This window comes from Oryx dammah, unplaced genomic scaffold, assembly GCF_014754425.2.
Source record: "Oryx dammah isolate SB20612 unplaced genomic scaffold, SCBI_Odam_1.1 HiC_scaffold_14, whole genome shotgun sequence".
NCBI classification, from domain to species: domain Eukaryota; kingdom Metazoa; phylum Chordata; class Mammalia; order Artiodactyla; family Bovidae; genus Oryx; species Oryx dammah.
Window position 1 is genome coordinate 34,972,292 of NW_024070198.1, and position 21,080 is coordinate 34,993,371.

General features: G+C 38.3%; 1 protein-coding gene across 1 annotated transcript in view; it reads left to right on the plus strand.

The window, feature by feature from the left end:
• The window catches only part of ATRNL1 (attractin like 1), a 794,298-nt gene that overhangs the window by 568,597 nt on the left and 204,621 nt on the right, over positions 1-21,080 (plus strand). The gene's annotated exons all lie outside the window — the stretch shown is intronic.

The window sequence follows — 21,080 nt, forward strand, 5'->3', positions numbered from 1 at the left end:
TATTTTTTTGCGCTCCAAAATCACTGCAGATGGTGATTGCAGCCATGAAATTAAAAGACGCTTACTCCTTGGAAGAAAAGTTATGACCAACTTAGATAGTATATTCAAAAGCAGAGACATTACTTTGCTGACTAAGGTCCGTCTAGTCAAGGCTATGGTTTTTCCTGTGGTCATGTATGGATATGAGAGTTGGACTGTGAAGAAGGCTGAGCGCCAAAGAATTGATGCTTTTGAACTGTGGTGTTAGAGAAGACTCTTGAGAGTCCCTTGGACTGCAAGGAGATCCAACCAGTCTATTCTGAAGGAGATCAACCAGATTTCTTTGGAAGGAATGATGCTGAAGCTGAAGCTCCAGTACTTTGGCCACCTCATGCGAAGAGTTGACTCATTGGAAAAGACTGTGATGCTGGGAGGAATTGGGGGCAGGAGGAGAAGGGGATGACAGAGGATGAGATGGCTGGATGGCATCACTGACTCGATGGACGTGAGTCTGAGTGAACTCTGGGAGTTGGTGATGGACAGGGAGGCCTGGCATGCTGTGATTCCTGGGGTCGCAAAGAGTCGGACACAACTAAGCAACTGAACTGAACTGAACTGAATCCAACCCTCTTGTAGACCCTGGTTCTGGGTGGAGCTTAGTAATTAAAGTTTTGACACAGTGGTTTGAACATCCTCATGGATATATGAAGCATTTCATTTTTCTTTCCTAACCAAGGATTTATAAGTACCTTGGTGTTGAGAATGATAACTTCTTTTGGTCAGTAATTGACCATTTGACTGATAGTTTGAATGTTCTTTTTCTTATTCATTTTTATTTTCTTATTTATTTTCTTTCTCATTTCATATTTATTTCTGCAAGCCTTTTTTTTTTTTTTTTGCATACTACCTCTCCCAATTTCTGGCTCCATGACTTTGTTTAAATTACCTATTCTCTGTTAGCCTCATATATCTCCATAGGTATAATGAGAATGATAAGATCTATATTTCTAAATGTGATGAGAGGTAGAACTAAGATGTATAAATCATCTATCACAGCTAAACAGTTAATAAATAGTGAATGCTTCTGTTAATAGTATATATCCTTTCTGCTCTTCTGGAGAAGCTGGGATCCCCTTTTCCTTCTTGCTTTAGGAGTCATTAGTTTCTGATATGGTAGATTTGCTTGGAATTAAGAAGACTGAAGGTCTAGGCCCTATCATATCACTGCAGTTTTTATATCTTTTAAATCTGATTACATTTTCTTATTTTAAGAAGCAAATGAGTGTCCCATTTCTGACCATCCATTCATTGACTATTCCCTTGCTATAAGAGAATATGCAATATTATAGATTTTTCTTGCCAGCAGCAATTCTAAGCCATGAATATTGTAAACTTATGCATCCTAGTCTCTTCTCCTAACCCTGTCAAGTGGCTGTTCCTTCGTTCTAACTGCATTTCAAAAACAGACTTTTATTTGTTAATTTAGCTCACTTTTATTTTACAGTTTATAGGTATTCCATTTAATTTTTAAATTAAGAGAATAATAATTTATTCTATTAAATTTAGACCCATAGTATTTATTATATTCCTGTGAGAATTGCAAGAAAATATAAAGCACTTTGTTTCCCACAGGGGAAAAAAAGTTGCTACTTAAATTACATTTGCTAATTAAGTTCTATCTTAAATGAGTTGTTTTCATATTTTTCTTTGCTTACTGATGAAAAAATGGAAATCTTATTTTTAAATACAAAGTGTAGACATATGGCAAAGTGATATTAGTTAGTGCCTTTTCTCTGATAATTTAGATGAAAATAATAACAAAGGAATTAACCAATGTAGCACACTGTCAACCATAAGATAGGAGAAAATGTTCAGAGCAATTAAATGAAGGATATCATTTCTTCAACCATGGATATTTACTCTGGTTTTTCAGGTTCAAAGTTGTAGAAGTAATATATGGAGGCCATCTGCTTCTACACTAGAGCTAGAAACTATACAGGTGACTTTGGAATGCCTGTTACTCAGTACTGGGCTAGTCACATAAATAGTAAAACCTAAAGAAACAGCGCAACTAAACAGTGCACATTTTCAGTTCCCAAAATATTTGTAGCTGAAATTTATACAGATGTCAGCAACACTGAGGGCTCAGAATCAAAATGAAAGTGCTTGAAAAATTTTGTGAATGACCTTTCTTACAGTAGATTTATGGGGTTAGACAAATGTATGTTTGATTCTCATCTCCTCTGTTACATGAATATATTGGTACTCATGTCATCAAATTGCTGGAAGGATTGAATTAGCATGAGGCCAGCCACATAGCTCACTGTAGTAATGGAACGTGCTGTTTTGAGAAGACACTTTGGTGAGAGGAGTAGCCCTGACTGCAGTCATTCTCAAGAGGTTTTATTATTTTACTTGTGTGTTATTGTGGGCTTTGAGTGAGATTCAAGAGAAAAAAAAGAGTTCCTTGGTTAGATCAGTCTTGTATATCACCGACTTCAAAGTTAGCCACATCCAGTTTTATATTCCAGATCTATCACCTGATAACTGGCTGCTGCTGCTGCTGCTGCTGCTGCTAGGTCGCTTCAGTCGTGTCCAACTCTGTGCGACACCATAGATAACTGGCTGATTGGGGCCAAATTACTTAAACTTCTCTGAACTCAGTTTCCTTGTCAATAAAATAAAAATAAATAGTAACCTTATAGGGTGGCCCTGAGGATTAAATGAGACTATCCACATAAAGGGCTTTCCAGTGCCTGGTACAAACTATTAGATTCAATGAGTAGTTGCTATTATTACTCATATTCTTGCTACTAAATACAGTGTCTGCATGTCTTTAAACAATATGAAAAAGTCAAACACCCTATTGCCCAGAGTGGATTGACTTTGAAACTAATGAACGTTAAGCCTAAAGGCTCCTTTTTTGCACAGGCCTCTTCCAAAGATTCATGCTTACTGCTATCTTCTCAATTTTATATTCTTTTTCTTAAAGAATGCCTCCTAAACGCCAAGGCTCCAGTGAAACCTGGGTCTAGGTTTTGCTGCCCTGAAGGTTTTGTTGTTGTTCTTGCTTTGTAACTGAAACATTTGAAGGAAACTCTTTCTAAGGAAGTCCAAAAGTTGATCCCATCTAATGAACACCTTGATTGATATTAAGTTCCTATTTTAAACCCAAATACCATAAATTTTGTGTTGTACATTCAACTTCAAAATGATGCTGCAAGTAAAAATGGCATGTTAAGCAGTGGAAATTAGAGGTAACTTGAGTTGGCAGTAAAATTCAAAAGAAATGTCATCAGTTGTATGAAATAGTCTTGTTTTGTTTTTGTTTTTTTTTTTGGCTGTTCTGGGTCTTTGTTGCCTTGTGTGGGCTTTCTCTAGTTGCAGTGAGTGGGGCTACTCTTCGCTACAGTGTTTGGGCTTCTTATTGCAGTAGCTTCTCTTGTTGCAGAGCACAAACTCTAGACTCCATAGTTGAGGGCTTTGTAGTTGCAGCTCACAGAATCTAGAATGAGAGCTCAGTAGTTAGTCGCTCCACAGCATGTGGAATCTTCCTGGACCAGGAATCAAACCCATGTCCCCTGCCCTGGAAGACAGATTCCTATCCACTGCCCCAATAGGGAAGTCCCTGTCTAATTTTCTATATTTGATGTTTCCTAAGCTGTTTTTCCTTAAAGAAGGGAAAACAGTTTTAACAGATCAGTGAGGAAGTTAACTGATTAAACTTATTCAAAACCAGTATCAGTCTCTCTTCAACTTAGAGTGTATCAAAAGCATACTGAGGCACAGATCTTCCAACAAATTATAAATTAAATGTCTGTTACTTACACATGCAGTAATTGAAACTGAGAAAATTGTATATTTAAAATCAATGAAACAAACTCTGGTATTACAAAAATAAGCTGCAGTCAACAGAAAGTATATTCTTCTTTTAGATAGTTAGCTTCAAAACGGGAGAAAATATTGCTTTGAAGTTTTTCTGGTGATACCAGTTTGAATAAAGTCTTAATAAAATTACTGTAAATGCCTTATAATGCATATTGTTAATCTTGTTCTTTAAAAGAATTTATGGATAGATTTTCTTAATGTGTTCAGTAGGTATAACATATGAAAAGTACAATGTAAAGCAGTTCAGAAAAATAGACTTGATTTATAAGTCAGGTTTTTTAAAAATGTGTACCCCCAACTTTAAAAAGAGCTTCACTACTTCAGGGTAAATAAAATATATTAAAAATGTTTGACCTAAAAATATAAAATTTTAATCTTAATGAATCAATTCAGTTCAGTCGCTCAGTCGTGTCCGACTCTTTGCCATCCCATGAATCGCAGCACGCCAGGCCTCCCTGTCCATCACCAACTCCCAGAGTTCACTCAGATTCATGTCCATCGAGTCAGTGATGCCATCCAGCCATCTCATCCTGTCGTCCCCTTCTCCTCCTGCCCCCAATCCCTCCCAGCATCAAAGTCTTTTCCAATGAGTCAGCTCTTCGCATGAAGTGGCCAAAGTACTGGAGCTTCAGCTTTAGCATCATTCCTTCCAAAGAACACCCAGGACTGATCTCCTTTAGAATGGACTGGTTGGGTTTCCTTGCAGTCCAAGGGACTCTCAAGAGTCTTGTCCAACACCACAGTTCAAAAGCATCAATTATTAGGTGACACTAATTTTCAGGAAGCCAGATCTTACAGAAATTAAAGCACGTTTAGTAACAGAAAAGATTATTATTATCTATCAAATATGTTATCCTAACATGTGATGCAAAACATCATTCCCATTTTAAAAAGAAAGAACTGTAAAAATAACCAGGATTAGATAATTTCCCCAAGGTTATTGTTGCAACCAGAACAAGCGGTCTTTGGATTCCTGCTTCCAGTCTGTTTCTTTATCTTGTTAGTTCACATCATCTCTCAGCATTTTTAGAAAATGCCCTTTTTTATTATGTTTTCAGCAGATTGCGAATCTAATATACCAGCTTTCCTCTTTTCTATGCTTTCCTTCCTTGAGAACAGTTTCAGGAAAGAACTCAGTTATAGTTTTCCATCTCTTCCAAATTGTTAAAAATATAAAAGATCGTAGATGTAGTAAATCAGTTTAGAAGCTCGATGACTTGATTGGGATGCTCAATTTTACTATAATAGCCTAATCTGAAACGTTATCTGAAATGCTTACTCCTTCACAATTCTTTTCTACACTACAAAAATTGTTCATAACAAGAACAATCTTGGAGAAAAAAAAAAAGACGAAATGTTTCAGACAGCTTAATGGGGCTGCCACTGTACTAGATAACCATTGTTTAGAGGAGTCTTGGATTAGCTGAAGGCTAGTATAGACTGAACATATTGAACAATGTCTTCAGATGCACTTTAAAAGTCAGGATAGACAGTCCTCATAAGAAATGAAAGCTCCTTTGACCATTATACATGTTCTGTGGCTAGAGATGAAGTACCATACAAACAGAACAGAGCTTGCAATTTGTGAAATTGGATTCCAAGGTGAAAAAGAAGGTAAAAATTTTTTTTCTAAAAATTCTTCTTTCCTAAGAACAGAAATTTCAAAATTACTGAATGCAATATTCATAGAGACAATTTTATTCTATACCTGAGGCTTATAAGTAGGACTTAGAAAAATATCATATTGTTCAATATTTTGCCAACTAATTACAAAAGTCTCCCTAACCGAGTTTAACTAAATTGCTCCCCTACAAAAATCTGAACCTTTTAAACTATCTTAATTCCTTGACATGGTCCATTTGAAGAAGCAATTTATTAGTCTAATGGTTAATACCTGTTAGATGAAGCTGAGAAACGAAAAGATTTTAATTGAAAGCGAAATGCAGTAAATTCAGGGTTGGTTTTGTTTTTTGTTTTTTTTCTGGTTTCATGAAAGATTGATATACACATATACACACGCACAATGTCCTTTTCCCTGGACAATTTTCATACATTTTCCCTATGAGCTAAAAGCCATAAGTAACCCCACAGATATTTTTTTGCAAGTGAAATTGCTTTTCATTTGGCAAAAACTAAACCTGTGATTCATAACAGCTTAGAGCACTCAAGGCCAAAGAGTACATCTTGCTTGCTTTGACTGACATTTTTGCAGGCTAAATCAGACCTGCATGATTCAGCTGCATCGAGATTCATTATGCTAGGAGGGGAGACATTTGGGGGTGGTGTAAATCAGCATAAAGGGAAATTGTCTTGGAAATTGTAACTAGATAAAAATCAACCACAGCCAATAGACAGTTTCAACTGGTATTTGATTGGGGACACAGCATTTTCCTGCCATCCCCTTGATACAAAGAACTAGCAAAGAACATTTGGGAAGATTTAGTAAAGAAAACTATTGCTGGGAAGCAGGGAAAGAGGGACCCTCCTTGGCTGAGAAGTGACATCAAAGTAGGGGAGCAAGAGCAGGGCCAATGGCTCTTTTTAAAAAGTTTTCAGCTCAGGCAATGAAGGGAAGTCAAGTGTGTAATTTCTACAAAAGGAAAGGTGGAGAAAAAGCCATCACCAGAACATTTACCCCACATGCCCACCATTAGCAATTCATTTCTTTGAGATTTCTTCATCAGGTTTGTTCATCATGTCCCTTGAAAACTCATATTCCCAGAAGAGGTTAATTTCTTCCTGCATCAGGTAGGGCTTGTACAAGAAGAACACAAGAAAATTGCTTTGGGAGGATTAGGTTTCCGAAGAGTGGGGTGTTTTAGGAAGATTACTAGATGACAGTCTCACCAGTACCTTCTTTTTTTTCTTAATATTTGCTTTATTTTCTCACAGTTGGTACATAACCTAGTCAGAGTGGATCACATTCTGGACCAACTGTTGTTGGTCCCTAAGATGTTATGGAAAAGCCCGAGTGAACTTTTTGGCCACCCTATTACATAATCTGCAATGCAAAATACAAATAATCATTTTGTTCAAAAATTATTAAAAATTTCAAGATGGAGAATTTTAAGAATTTCAGCAGAGCATCTTTGCAAGCTTGGGGCCCTTCTCAGCGCAGGGTGTTGTGCGGCTGCATAGGCCACATGTCCACGAAGTCAGCCTTCATTTTAGTCATTAAAGTGGTAGGCACACTTCCTGGGTTGATTGAAGTATTTCGTTAAAGATATCAAAACACTTTGACTTATGAATTCTCAACACTGACACCAAAAATTCAAACCCAAAGTCTTTATAGGTTAATGTGGGACTTTAGAAATCACTAAATCTAATATTTTTCCATCCAAATGATCTATTTTATCTGCCTATCCATCTTTCCATATCTGCCCGACCTGTGGGAATACACAGGATTCATGAGTTCCTGTCTTAGTATTGCAGGTTTGGACCTCTTGTCATCATTAAACCTGACGCTCAAAATCCCTGTCCCCATTTGTCATTCCTAACTCTTAAGCCAGTCAGGTGCAAAAAGCTAAGAATTGCTCCCTCTAGGCTCCTTAAGCCGAGACTCATCCTAGAATAATCAGCCATTTTCCCAGCCTGAGGTTTGAGGTTAGCATGGATCATACGTAGCCATGCCAAATCCTTGAATTAAATTAACTAGAGCTAGGAGTTCCTAGGGTGAGGATCTCTGAGATCCCAGTTAATAGGAAAATTAAGCCTACAAGAGTCTTGGTCACCCAAGCTATAAAAAGCATTTCTGGGTAGAATAGGTTTCACATTCCTGTTTAAAATTTAGTTAACTGCTGTGTAAGCCGATACCCGTTTCCTTTCTAGCCTATTTTGACTTTAGTCTTACGGTAGCATGCTTTTTGATTCCTCTATTAAATTCTCAACTCATCTTTGGTTTATATGTCACTATAATTAATACTATATTAATCCCACAACTGACAGAATGCCCTAGGACTTTTCTTAATTTATTTTTTAAGATTAGGTGGGGGGGGGGCATCTGGGTACAGCATACAGGATCTTAGCCCTGACCAAGGATCAAACCCATGCTCCTGAGGTGGAAGTGCAGAGTCATAACCACTGGACTGCCAGGGAACGCCCTTTAAAAAAAAAGCTGATAACACATCTGACCTTCTGATCTTTCACACAGTTCTGTTCAGAGTGAATAAGGTCATTCTTTTTATTTGAGGCTCTTTTCTGACTCCCAGCTCTATCCCACAGGCATCAAGAAAAGTTAAATGAAACAATGGCATTTTTTTATAATGCTGATGAATGGTCATAAGACATTAGCTGAGAAATTAATAGCATTGAGTTTTTGAACAGTCAGCTGTTAATTTTTAATGTTACACTTAGAATATAATGGTAAATCCTGCCCTTGATCAGAGTTGAGCAAATGATAATAATGAGCAGTTGCTAAACAATCTTATATTTCTAGTAGATTAACAATGGCTTCAAATTCTCTGACACTCATTTTATCAAAAGGTATGATCTAAAACTAGGTTTCCTCCTCATAAATCTAGGTGTGTCCTGTGACTGTTGGACCAACAGATATAGTAGAAATGAAGTTTTCCAGTTTAGGGATTCATACTCTTTACAGGCTGGAAGCTTCCACATCCTGTGTCTTGGAATATTCACTCTTGAAAACAAGCTGTCAGGCTGTATGGTAGGTCATACATTCCAATGAAAGGAGAGAGCCATATGGGAAGGAACTAAGGCCTCATTGATAATCCTTGCTAAGTTGACAGCTGACTGCCAGAACCACTTTTCTAGGCATGTGAGTCACCCTGGAAGAGATCCTCAAGAGATAAGCTACCCCTTCCACTTCAGTTCAGTTCATTTAAGTCACTCATCTGTGTCGGACTCTTTGCGACCCCATGAATCACAGCACGCCAGGCCTCCCTGTCCATCACCAACTCCCGGAGTTCACCCAAACTCATGTGCATCAAGTCGGTGATGCCATTCAGCCATCTCATCCTCTGTCGTCCCCTTCTCCTGCCCCCAATCCCTCCCAGCATCACAGTCTTTTCCAATGAGTCAACTCTTCGCATGAGCTGGCCAAAGTTTTGGAGTTTCAGCTTCAGCATCAGTCCTTCCAATGAAAACCCACGACTGATCTTTGGGATGGATTGGATGGACCTTGCAGTCCAAGGGACTCAAGAGTCTTCTCCAACACCACACTTCAAAAGCATCAATTCTTCGGGACTCAGCTTCCTTCATAGTTCAACTCTCACATCCATACATGACCACTGGAAAAACCATAGCCTTGACTAGACGGACCTTTGTTGGCAAAGTAATGTCTCTGCTTTTGAATATGCTATCTAGGTTGGTCATAACTTTCCTTCCAAGGAGTAAGCGTCTTTTAATTTCATGGCTGCAGTCACCACCTGCAGTGATTTTGGAGCCCAGAAAAATAAAGTCTGACACTGTTTCCACTGTTTCCCCATCTATTTCCCATGAAGTGATGGGACCAGATGCCATGATCTTCGTTTTCTGAATGTTGAGCTTCAAGCCAATTTTTTCCCTCTCCTCTTTCACTTTCATCAAGAGGCTTTTTAATTCCTCTTCACTTTCTGCCATAAGGGTGATGTCATCTGCGTATCTGAGGTGATTGATATTTCTCCTGGCAATCTTGATTCCAGCTTGTGCTTCCTCCAGCCCAGCATTTCTCATGATGTACTCTGTGTATAAGTTAAATAAGCAGGGTGACTATATACAGCCTTGACTCCTTTTCCTATTTGGAACCAGTCTGTTGTTCCATATCCAGTTCTAACTGTTGCTTCCTGACCTGCCTATAGGTTTCTCAAGAGGCAGGTCAGGTGGTCTGGTATGGCCATCTCTTTCAGAATTTTCCACAGTTTATTGCGATCCACATAGTCAAAGGCTTTGGCATAGTCAATAAACAATAAAGCAGAAATAGATGTTTTCTGGGACTCTCTTGGCAATTTGTTGCCAAGAGATGTTGGCAATTTGATCTCTGGTTTTTCTGCCTTTTCTAAAACCAGCTTGAACATCTGGAAGTTCACAGTTCACGTACTGTTGAAGCCTGGCTTGGAGAATTTTGAGCATTACTTTACTAGCGTGTGAGATGAGTGTAATTGTGCGGTAGTTTGAGCATTCTTTGGCATTGCCTTTCTTTGGGATTGGAATGAAAACTGACCTTTTCCAGTCCTGTGGCCACTGCTGAGTTTTCTGAATTTGCTGGCATATTGAGTGCAGCACTTTCACAGCATCATCTTCCAGGATTTGAAATAGCTCAACTGGAATTCCATCACCTCCACTAGCTTTGTTCGTAATGATGCTTTCTAAGGCGCACTTGACTTCACATTCCTGGATGTCTGGCTCTAGGTGAGTGATCACACCATCGTGATTATCTGGGTCATGAAGATCTTTTTTGTACAGTTCTTCTGTGTATTCTTGCCACCTCTTTTCAATATCTTCTGCTTCTGTTAGGTCCATACCATTTCTGTCCTTTATCAAGCCCATCTTTGCATGAAATGTTCCCTTGGTATCTCTAATTTTCTTGAAGAGATCTCTAGTCTTTCCCATTCTGTTGTTTTCCTCTATTTCTTTGCATTGATCGCTGAGGAAGGCTTTCTTATCTCTCCTTGCTATTCTTTGGAACTCTTCATTCAAATGGGAATATCTTTCCGTTTCTCCTTTGCTTTCACTTCTCTTCTTTTCACAGCTATTTGTAAGGCCTCCCCAGACAGCCAGTTTGCTTTTTTGCATTTGTTTTCCATGGGGATGGTCTCGATTCCTGTCTTCTGTACAATGTCATGAACATCTGTGCATAGTTCATCAGGCACTCTGTCTATCTGATCTAGTCCCTTAAATCTATTTCTCACTTCCACTGTTTAATCATAATGGATTTGATTTAGCTCATACCTGAATGGTCTAGTGGTTTTCCCTACTTTCTTCAATTTCATTCTGAATTTGGCAATAAGTTCATGATCTGAGCCGCAGTCAGCTCCTGGTCTTATTTTTGCTGACTGTAAAGAGCTTCTCCATCTTTGGCTGCAAAGAATATAATCAGTCTGATTTTGGTGTTGATCATCTGGGTGATGTCCATGTGTAGAGTCTTCTCTTGTGTTGTTGGAAGAGGGTGTTTGCTATGACCAGTGCGTTCTCTTGGCTTGCGTTCTATTAGCCTTTGCCCTGTGTCATTCCTTATTCCAAGGCCAAATTTGCCTGTTACTCCAGGTGTTTCTAGGAGAAGGCAATGGCACCCCACTCCAGTACTCCTGCCTGGAAAATCCCATGGATGGAGGAGCCTGGTAGGCTGCAGTCCATGGGGTCGCTGGGAGTCGGACACGACTGAGCAACTTTACCTTCACTTTTCACTTTCATGCATTGGAGAAGGCAATGGCAGCCCACTCCAGTGTTCTTGCCTGGAGAATCCCAGGGACAGGGGAGCCTGGTGGGCTGCCATCTATGGGGTCACACAGAGTTGGACACGACTGAAGTGACTTAGCAGCAGCTTAGCAGCCAGCTGTTTCTTGACTTTCTACTTTTGCATTCCAGTCCCCTGCAATGAAAAGGACATCTTTTTTGGGTGTTAGTTCTAAAAGGTCTTGTAGGTCTTCATAGAACCATTCAACTTCAGCTTCTTCAGCATTACTGATTGGGGCATAGGCTTGGATCACTGTGATATTGAATGGTTTGCCTTGGAAATGAACAGAGATCATTCTGTCATTTTTGAGATTGCTTCCAAGTGCTGCATTTTGGACTCTTTTGTTGACCATGATGGCTACTCCATTTCTTCCAAGGGATTCCTTCCATAGCAGTAGATATAATGGTCATCTGGGTTAAATTCACCCATTTTGGTCCATTTTAGTTCTCTGATTCATAGAATCTTGATGTTCACTCTTTCCATCTGTTTGACCACTGCCAATTTGCCTTGATTCATGGACCTAACATTCCAGGTTCCTGAGCAATTTTGCTTTTTACAGCATTGGACCTTGCTTCTATCACCAGTCACATCCACAGCTGGGTATTGTTTTTGCTTTGGCTCCATCCCTTCATTCTTTCTGGAGTTATTTCTCCACTGATCTCCAGTAGCATATTGGGCACCTACCAACCTGGGGAGTTCCTCTTTCAGTGTCCTATCATTTTGCCTTTTCATACTGTTCATGGGGTTCTCAAGGCAAGAATACTGAAGTGGTTTGCCATTCCTTTCTTCAGTGGACCACATTCTGTCAGACCTCTCCACCATGACCCATCGTCCTGGATGGCCCCACATGGCATGGCTTAGTTTCATTGAGTTTCACAAGGCTGTGGTCTGTGTGATCAGATTGGCTAATTTTCTGTGATTATGTTTTCAGTGTGTCTGCCCTCTGATGCCCTCTCGCAACACCGACCATCTCACTTGGGTTTCTCTTACCTTGGACGTGGGTTATCTCTTCACGGCTGCTCCAGCAAAGTGCAGCTGCTGCTCCTTACCTTGGATGAGGTCACCCCACCTGACCTTGAACCTGGAGTAGCTCCTCTCGGCCCTTTGTAAAGCCATGGACTCTACAGTCCATGGAATTCTCCAGGCAAGAATACTGGAGTGGGTAGCCTTTCCCTTCTCCATGGGATCTTCCCAACCTGGGATCAAAGTCAGGTCTCCCTCATTGCAAGTGGATTCTTTACCAGCTGAGCCACCAGGGAATCCCACCCCTTCCAAGTCCTGTGTAAATTACAGATTCAGATGCATCAGAGAATTCTACTGTTAGAATTATTTGCAGCAGCAGTTAGCTTTATAAGATTACATGGGAGGTAAGGAATCAAATATGAAAGAATAGAGGATTTGAAAACACAAAGTATATCCTTGGCTTGTATCTTTTCTTTAGACGTTTCCTCCAATATTTCTTTCGATTGGGAAACAGGATAATATCCCTTTTCACAAGGCAGGATGAATATGACATTGTTGGCCCTTAGAATGGTTGGTGATGGTAAGCTTCTGCGTGTGCACTAAGTATTCCAAACAGGGCTTGCCCCACATCAAGAACCATGCTGAACCCATAATTATTGGATTGAACAATAGACAGGTTAATTAGGATACTTTTGTGAAGTTTTAGGTAGAGCAGCTTTTCTGAATAGAGATTTATTTGTCCCAGTTATATCTTTCTAAAGATATGAAAGACTAATCTTTGTCATGCTATTCAATCATTCAATCATTCTGTTGATTCAAAGGTGGTGGAGAAGTGCCACTCTACCACCTACTAGTAAAGTTCCTCAACCTGGCATTAAAATGCCTCTGAGATCAAGTACCAATTACATTTTCTGGCCTCTTCTCCCTCCGTGATTCCAGGCCAAACCTCTGTTCTTAAAAAATCTGTGTGTATGCCTCTGTGCCACATTCTTGCTCATCTCTCAGCCTTGAATTTTTGCTTAATCTCCTAAAAATCCAACTTATCACTAAAGACTGAGTTCATATTTTTGTGAAACAATTCTTCATGATGGTGCCTGATATTATCATCTCCATTCCCCTACTTCTGTGTACCACTTGTAGAATATATGGACTTCTTTATTTTATAATTCTTTCTATCCATGTCTCACTTCTCTCAATGGTGCATAATCTTCTGAAAGGCTGGTAACAAATCTATATATTTCTCTGGAAGCCTTCATGGGGTCTAGCACCGCAGTTGCATTTGTCCATTGATTGACTATTCACTCTTAATGAAAGCACCAGAGTAAATGCTGTTTACATTACAGATAGGAAAGAGATTATATTACTCCTTTTCTTTTATCATCAAACAGAAATTACTGTTATAGGACTCTAGTTCTCTTCACCTCATGGGCACTTGAGCCATAAATGTTCAGTGAAGCTCCTCAGGCATTTATCAGAAAAACAAAAAGTGAAAGACATACAACTCAAACAAATATCTAGGCATTTTATGGAAATTAAATAGCTTTGAAAGTGTATCTGTGTGTACAGTGTGTCTGTGTGTACTCTGTTGCGTACAGAGTACGTTCAGAGTATGTAAAAAGAATTTACTCCATAGTATTAAGGTCATTTTCTGTAAAGCTGGAAATTTTATTAAGAACAAAGTTTAAACACTTCCAAACAGTTTAGCTATCCTTTGAATTTTATTAAATGAGATTTGACCTGCAAGTCATTAGGTTGGTTGTATTTTTGTTACATCTTAATGGGAATTTAAGTGTCTTTTTCCTCCATATGGGTGTACTTGATCACTCAGTCGTGTGTTTGACTCTTTGTGACCTTTTGGACTAACAGCCCGCCAGGCTCCTCTGTCCATGTGATTTTTCAGACAAGAATACTGGAATGGGTTGCCATTTCCTCCTCCAGGGGATCTTCCCAACCTAGGGATCAAACAGGCATCTCCTGTGTCTTCTGCACTGGCCAGCATATTCTTTAACTGCTGAACTATTCTAAATAGTGGTTCTCAAATTTTGGCATGCGTCAGAATCACCAGGGAAATGCTGGTGATTAAAATGAAGATTCTCAGGCCCATCCCCTCTGACATTTTCACTTAGCTGATCTCAGTAGGGTCCTGAATTCTTCATTTCGTAAGCATCCCTGTAGTGTCTTGTGAGTGTCTAATGAGTTAGAGTCTCTAATCACTGAGACCTAATACTCTAAATGATGCTTTATGTTTTCTGTATCTTCTGCTGAAATGGCAAGAGTATAAAAGAGAGAGATTGAGGTTGGAGAATGGGTGATCCTCAGGATGTTCTAACCTGAGCTACTTAGCTACTACTGATGAGATTGTCCTCTGTGGCCCATATCTTATGGAAAACTTATTAAGTACTTGCCCACTGAGCATAACTACTGAAAAATGCCCCATCTAAGCAGGCGTAGGGTTGGAGCAGGAACTCTAAAACAGGTCAGTTCCCAGGGAATTCTGATGAATAAAACCAACAGCAGCATTTTAGAAAAACCAGTCTCTGCCAACTACTTTCACAATTATTTTCATTGTTGTTTAGATTTGATTGTTGTTCAGTTGCTAAGTCATGTCTGACTCTGCAATCCCCTGGACTGCCAGCACTCCAGGCTCCCTGTCCTTCCCTGTCTCCCAGAGTCTGGCTCAAATTCATATCCATTGAGTTGGTGATGCTCTCTAACCATCTCATCCTCTGCTGCCCCCTTCTCCTTTGCCTTCAGTCATTCCCAGCATCAAGGTCTTTCCCAATGTGTCCACTACCAAAACCCAGATCTTGGTAGGAATTTGCACTGAGGAGGAACTGTATGAATGGGGTAGATCACTTTTATTATCTCAGCACCATCACAAAACTCCAAGACACCTCTCAGAAGGCCTTAGAAGGCCAGTAGCAGCTTCAACATGACTCCCTGGCAGTTATCATGCAGCAAACCAGTTATCACAGTAGCTTGGAGTGGGTACAAGGGGTGAGGTACCTATGTACATAATTGTCAGAGACATAGGAAACCTTTAGAACATATGAATTGTTTATTATTGGGGCTCTTAGATTATAAGTATCACAGAAAATATCATGACATCATTGGTTTTTCTCTTCTATGTATGTATATCTAAGAAACTGGACAAAGACAACGTAAAGGGGCTACTGTTTTCAGACTTTGGCTACCAGCTTGACATTGACATTGAGAGTAGAATGGCCCCCCAATTTAAAGAAATACAAGAACCAGCACTTTCATATCACATTCCGTATGATGCAGGTATATACTTGGAAAGATATGGTAGAGAAAGTTTGAAGATTTGCATTGCCACATATAGAAAAATATTTGTAAAGAATTTTTGAAAGTCTCTGTGCCAGGTAAAGTGCTACCCAATCAACTTAAAATTCTCCCTAGAACAAATAAGCTTGAATATCAATTAGGAATATATACTGAAAGCTTTAGCAATGAAATGTATTGATGTCTGCAACTTATTTTGAAATGTCTCAAAAAAGATGGATTGATGAAATGGACAAATGGACAGATCTGTGATAAAGCTGTGATGAAGCAAATATAGCAAAATGTTAAGATTTATAGATTTGGGTGACAGGTATATGGTGGTTACTATACAATTCTTCTAACTTTTCTGCATGCTTGAACATTTTCATAATGACATGTTGTTGGGAAATGCATTTATCAGTAGAAAAGGGGAGCAATCATTTTTCTGGTTGGGAAGGCAGACGACCTACCTACACACTTGAACACAGAATTTATAGTCAGACAGACCAAGATGAAAATCCTTATTTTTCCACATAGTGTCTGTGTGACCCTGGCCAAGTTAATTTAATCACTAACCTCTTATTTTATCATCTATAAAAGAGTGTAATAATACCTGCCATATACTGTAGGTGTAAGAATATGCAATAACATTAAAAAAGTAGCAGTTACTGTTTTTACAGATTTTACTATTTTTTGTCTACTAGAAACTGAATAAAATAAAATTATGTATGCATCTTAATTTCCTTTAAAAAGTTTCTAAATTTTGAAGATTAATTTCACTACTGGAATTGCGACTTTGTTATGTCAAGAAATGTAAAATTCTTGCTAAGGAATTAATATATTTCCTATAATATCAAAATTGAGCAATAATTCTGTAGTATTAATGAAAATTAACTGACATAAATTCCATGGTATGTGATGTGCTTTAAGATTAATTTTGCCAAATTTAAATTTAACTCTAGTTTACCAACAAGAAAGAAGGAGATATCTAGTATAAAATACTAACCAATGCATTGTTTTCAGCAAAACAACTCATTCAGTAAAAAAGAGCCCAGTGTTTGAAACTGGAGAGAGAAAATACAAGACCTTCATCCACAAAAGACTCTCAGTGTGGTTAGGAGGAAATATCCAGCCCCTGGGAAAAAAGAACAATGCACGAGTTAAAAATATAAGACAAGTAACAAAGCAGTATATGATTAAGAACCAAATGAATAATATAGATAATATGTGCTGAGAGTTCAGAAGAGGAAAAAATCATTATGGCCTTGAAGTGGAAGTTTTGGGGCTTCCATGCCTGTTTCAGCCCTTTGAAATATGAAAGAAACTTATTGAGAAGATGTGGTTTTGGTGGAACACAGAACACGATTGAAGAGATAGTAATGTTCTGGGCAGGACTTTCCTTGGGAATTATGAACAGAAGGGAAGAATGAGAACAGAATATGTGACAACAATCACAAGATTAGTAGCTGAATGTTATATCCTTCCTTCATTTCATTTATTTACTGTCTGCTTCATATAAAGAATTGGGATAGGTGCCGAGGGCGAACATGAATGAAATTTGGCCCTGACTTCAAGGAGTTTATGAGTGACATTAAACAGCACTATCTATTAAATGCCAAGTGTATGGCAGGCTTGTCGAAGTTTACAGTCTATTAGAAGAGCTAAGGAAAAAAAAAAATCTGTAATATACAGAGTATAAAAGAGCAAGTGCCATAAAAAAAGATTTGATAAAATGCTAGGTGAATTTAAAGAAGAAAGTTTTCTTACAGTTAACATATACGGGAGATATTCATGCAGGAGATAACACCGAGTTGGTCCTTGAAGAGAAATGAGTAGAATGTGGGCAGAGATACATAAGGTAAAGGATAAGAATGAACCAAGACATAGAGGTAAATTTATACATACGAAATCAAGTACATGGTTCTTTCTGGAGACTACAGGGAGAGAAGAATGGTTGCAAAAGAGATTAAGCCTGGCCACCAGGGCCTTGAATACCAAGCTAAATACTTTGAAATTTATTCTCTTGAACTGAAGAATGAAATATTTAGAACTTTTTAGCTATTTGTTTTTAATCTGGTAGGTTTGTCAGATGAATTAGAAGAACAAAAATCTGCAAAATGACTATAAGGCAATGAGAGCCTGAACCAGGGACACAAAAGGAGCTATTTCAGAGGAAAAGGACACAATCTAGTTCAACATGCAGGGCAAGGGAGGCAACAGAGCAGACCAAAATAAAGTAGGGTGGGTGATTGACATTGTTTAGAATGCCAGTACATAGTGATAATAAAATAGAGCCAGTTTTTAGTCACTTTTATTATTTTTGCATTCTCTAGGGACAGAGCTTGCTTTATTGCCTGCACCCAGGGAAGATTGTCGCCACTGCCTCCCACCTTTGTATGCATGGGAGTAGAAGCAATTAAAGAAGTGTCTCAGATTTAAGTTTAACACCTGGGGGGTTGAGGGTGCTCTTAATAGAAAAAGGAAAAAAAAAAACAGATAAAACAGCAGATAGGAAAGTGAGTTTAGTTTTGTGCATGTTAAATATGAGTTGCTGATGGGATGGCCAAGTGATTATACCCTTCATTGGAAATGTGAGAATGGGTGTGTCTCAGCTGAGAAGTTAGAGCAGAGATTGTGCTTAGGGAGTCATCTATTCAGAGGTGGTACAACTAAAGCAGGTAGAATGTCTCTAGCTTTGAGGGCTAAGATGTTTATAATTCACTCACATATCTGGTCTCTAAAGCATATGGATCATAAGCCAAATAATACCTAAGATATGTATAATCTGGGCCACTTGCCAGCAAGCTCCATCTTGAATTGCCTTCTTTTCAGTTCCAGCCAGTACTACAGTTGAAATCATTGATACTTGAAAGCTAAAGTATATGAAGGATCCTAAATGGATTCCTTCCCCCCTCTAAAATCTGTCACTGCAGCTTAATTAATTGGCTAATTATTTATACCTAAATAAATTTAGAAATTTATAGAATTTAGTTTAGAGTGACTGCATTAGAACTAAACTGCCTAAAGAAATACTCTCAGTGATTTACAGGGTAATAGTCTACCTTGGCATTCCTCCAGGGTTGCTGAAAAACATACGGAAAATGTCAAAGTAGTCTGCAAAGCTACCATTAGACACATTGTCTGTTACACACTCTAGACTTGTCCCTTTTATAATTTAGTTCCCGGAAAATGATTCTCTTTTCCCAATGATTGTTATGCGTCCTTTTGTCTGGCAGTAAAGATCCCTTTTGATCTTGGTTGTTAGGAATTTTAGAACTATATTTAATGATCGAGTGCATTAGCCATTTTATCTTCAACAGCTGGCAGAACAGTCTCCCTAGTTCATCTATATGGATATGGACTTCTCTTTAGACTTTATTCTTAGTTGCCCTGGTATACGTGTGAATTTCATTGTTAGCTATTTCAAATATTTTAGAGAATAAGTCAGGTTATAAATTATGCATAATAATGATAAATAGTTGAATGTGTGATGCTGAATGGTATTTTTTTTAATGTTTGGTTAAAGAGGTAGCCAAAAAGGAAGAACCAGAAAGAATAGCACAGTATATTGGGGAAAAGGGACTGTCCCTATAATTCAAATAAGAATAACAACTGCCATTTTTATGTATGTATGGTGTTAGGTAGCGGAGAAGGCAATGGCAACTCACTCCGGTGTTCTTGCCTGGAGAATCCCAGGGATGGGGGAGCCTGGTGGGCTGCCGTCTGTGGGGTCACACAGACCTCACTTCAGTCGGACACGACTGAAGCAACTTAGCAGCAGCAGCAGCAGCAGCAGGTGTTAGGTAGTTTACATTATTATATCTCATAACCACAGTATTGGAGAAGAGAATGGCAATCCACTCCAGTATTCTTGCCTGGAGAATTCCATGAACAGAGGAGCCTAGTGGGCTATAGTCCTTGGAGTCGCAAAGAGTCGGACACAACTGAGCAACTAACACGACCAGAGTATTACCATATTATAGGGGAGAAAATTAAGGCTCAGAGAACCAGTGACTTTTTCTCATGGTGAAGCTGGAGACTGAACAGAGATCTCACTTACTTCCATTGCATGTGTTTTATCCACTCATCAAGGCTTTATCCTTAGACTGTATATCCAAAGTATGTTTCTGTCATTTGCTAGCTATTGTTTCTGGGTCTGTAAGGGACATTTTAAGCTTAATCTTCTATGATTTTAGAATGAAATTGAGATAGCAGACAACCAACACAGTACAAAATTTAAAATTTGTACTGCTTAGGATTACATCAAAATTATTAAGTACTTGGAAGTAAATATAACACAAGAAATGTGTGAAGCCTCTGTACTGAAAACTGAAAACATTTTGAAAACCAAAGATGTCATAGTAAATGGAGGGATACACCATGTTCAAGAATCAGAAGCCTCAATATTATAATGATGTCAGTTCTCCCCAAATTGAAAATAGACTCAGTGTTATCCCAGTCAAAATCCGAGTTTGTTTTTTTTTTTTTTTTTGAAATTGACAAACTGATTGTAAAATATTTGGAAATTGAATGGCAAAGAATATACAAAAGGGGGAAATAAACTATATGCTACTAGATATCAAGACCTATGATAAAGCTGTATTAATTAAGACTGTTTGGAGTTGATTTAAGGATAGCCAGATAGACCAATGGATAATGTAGTATGAATATGACAGAGGTGACATTGCCTTGTAGTAGAGAAAGAATCACCTTTTCAATAAATCATGATTGGTTAATTGGATATAGATATAGGAAAAGAAAATTGGGATTCCCATTTCACACTGTATACAAAATTCAAGTAGATCACAGACCTAAAGTGTGATAAAATAGAGAAATAAAGTTTTTCAAAGGAAAAGAGTATTTTATGGCAATATTTAATGATTTCTTAAACATGATACAAAAGTGGTAGCCATAATGGAAAATATGATATATTAAACGATATGGAGGCCCTTTTTTAGCCAAAGATAGCATTAACAGAGTGAATATGTAGCTTGCAGAATGGGACAATGTGTTTGCTACTTAAATATATGACAAAAGACTCTTGTCTCATTATATATATAAAGAACTCCTTCAAAGTATAAGAAAAGATGTAGTCTAAGCAATAGAGAAAAAGAGCAGAGCACTTGAGCAACTATTATTCATTATAACCATATGTCAGTCAATATTAGAATGATAAGCTGGGCTCCTTTTTGTAAATTAATTGACCATATACACACATGAGTTTGTTTCTGGGCTCACTATTCTGTTCTGTTGATCTACATGTTAGTTTTTATGCCAATATCATACTATTTTGATTACTATAGGTTTGTAATATAGTTTGAAACCAGGAAATGTGATGCCTCAAGCTTTGTTCTTTCTCAGGATTGCTTTGGCTCTTCAGGGTCTTTGGTGGTTCCATACAAATTTTAGAATTTTTTTTCTATTTCCGTTCAAAATACCACTGAAATTTTGATAAGGATTGTGTTGCATCCATAGATTGCTTTGGGTGTTATGGACACTGTAACAATATTAATTCTTCCAGTCAATGAGCACAGAGCTTCTTTCCATTTATTAGTGTCTTCTTCAGTTGCTTTCATCA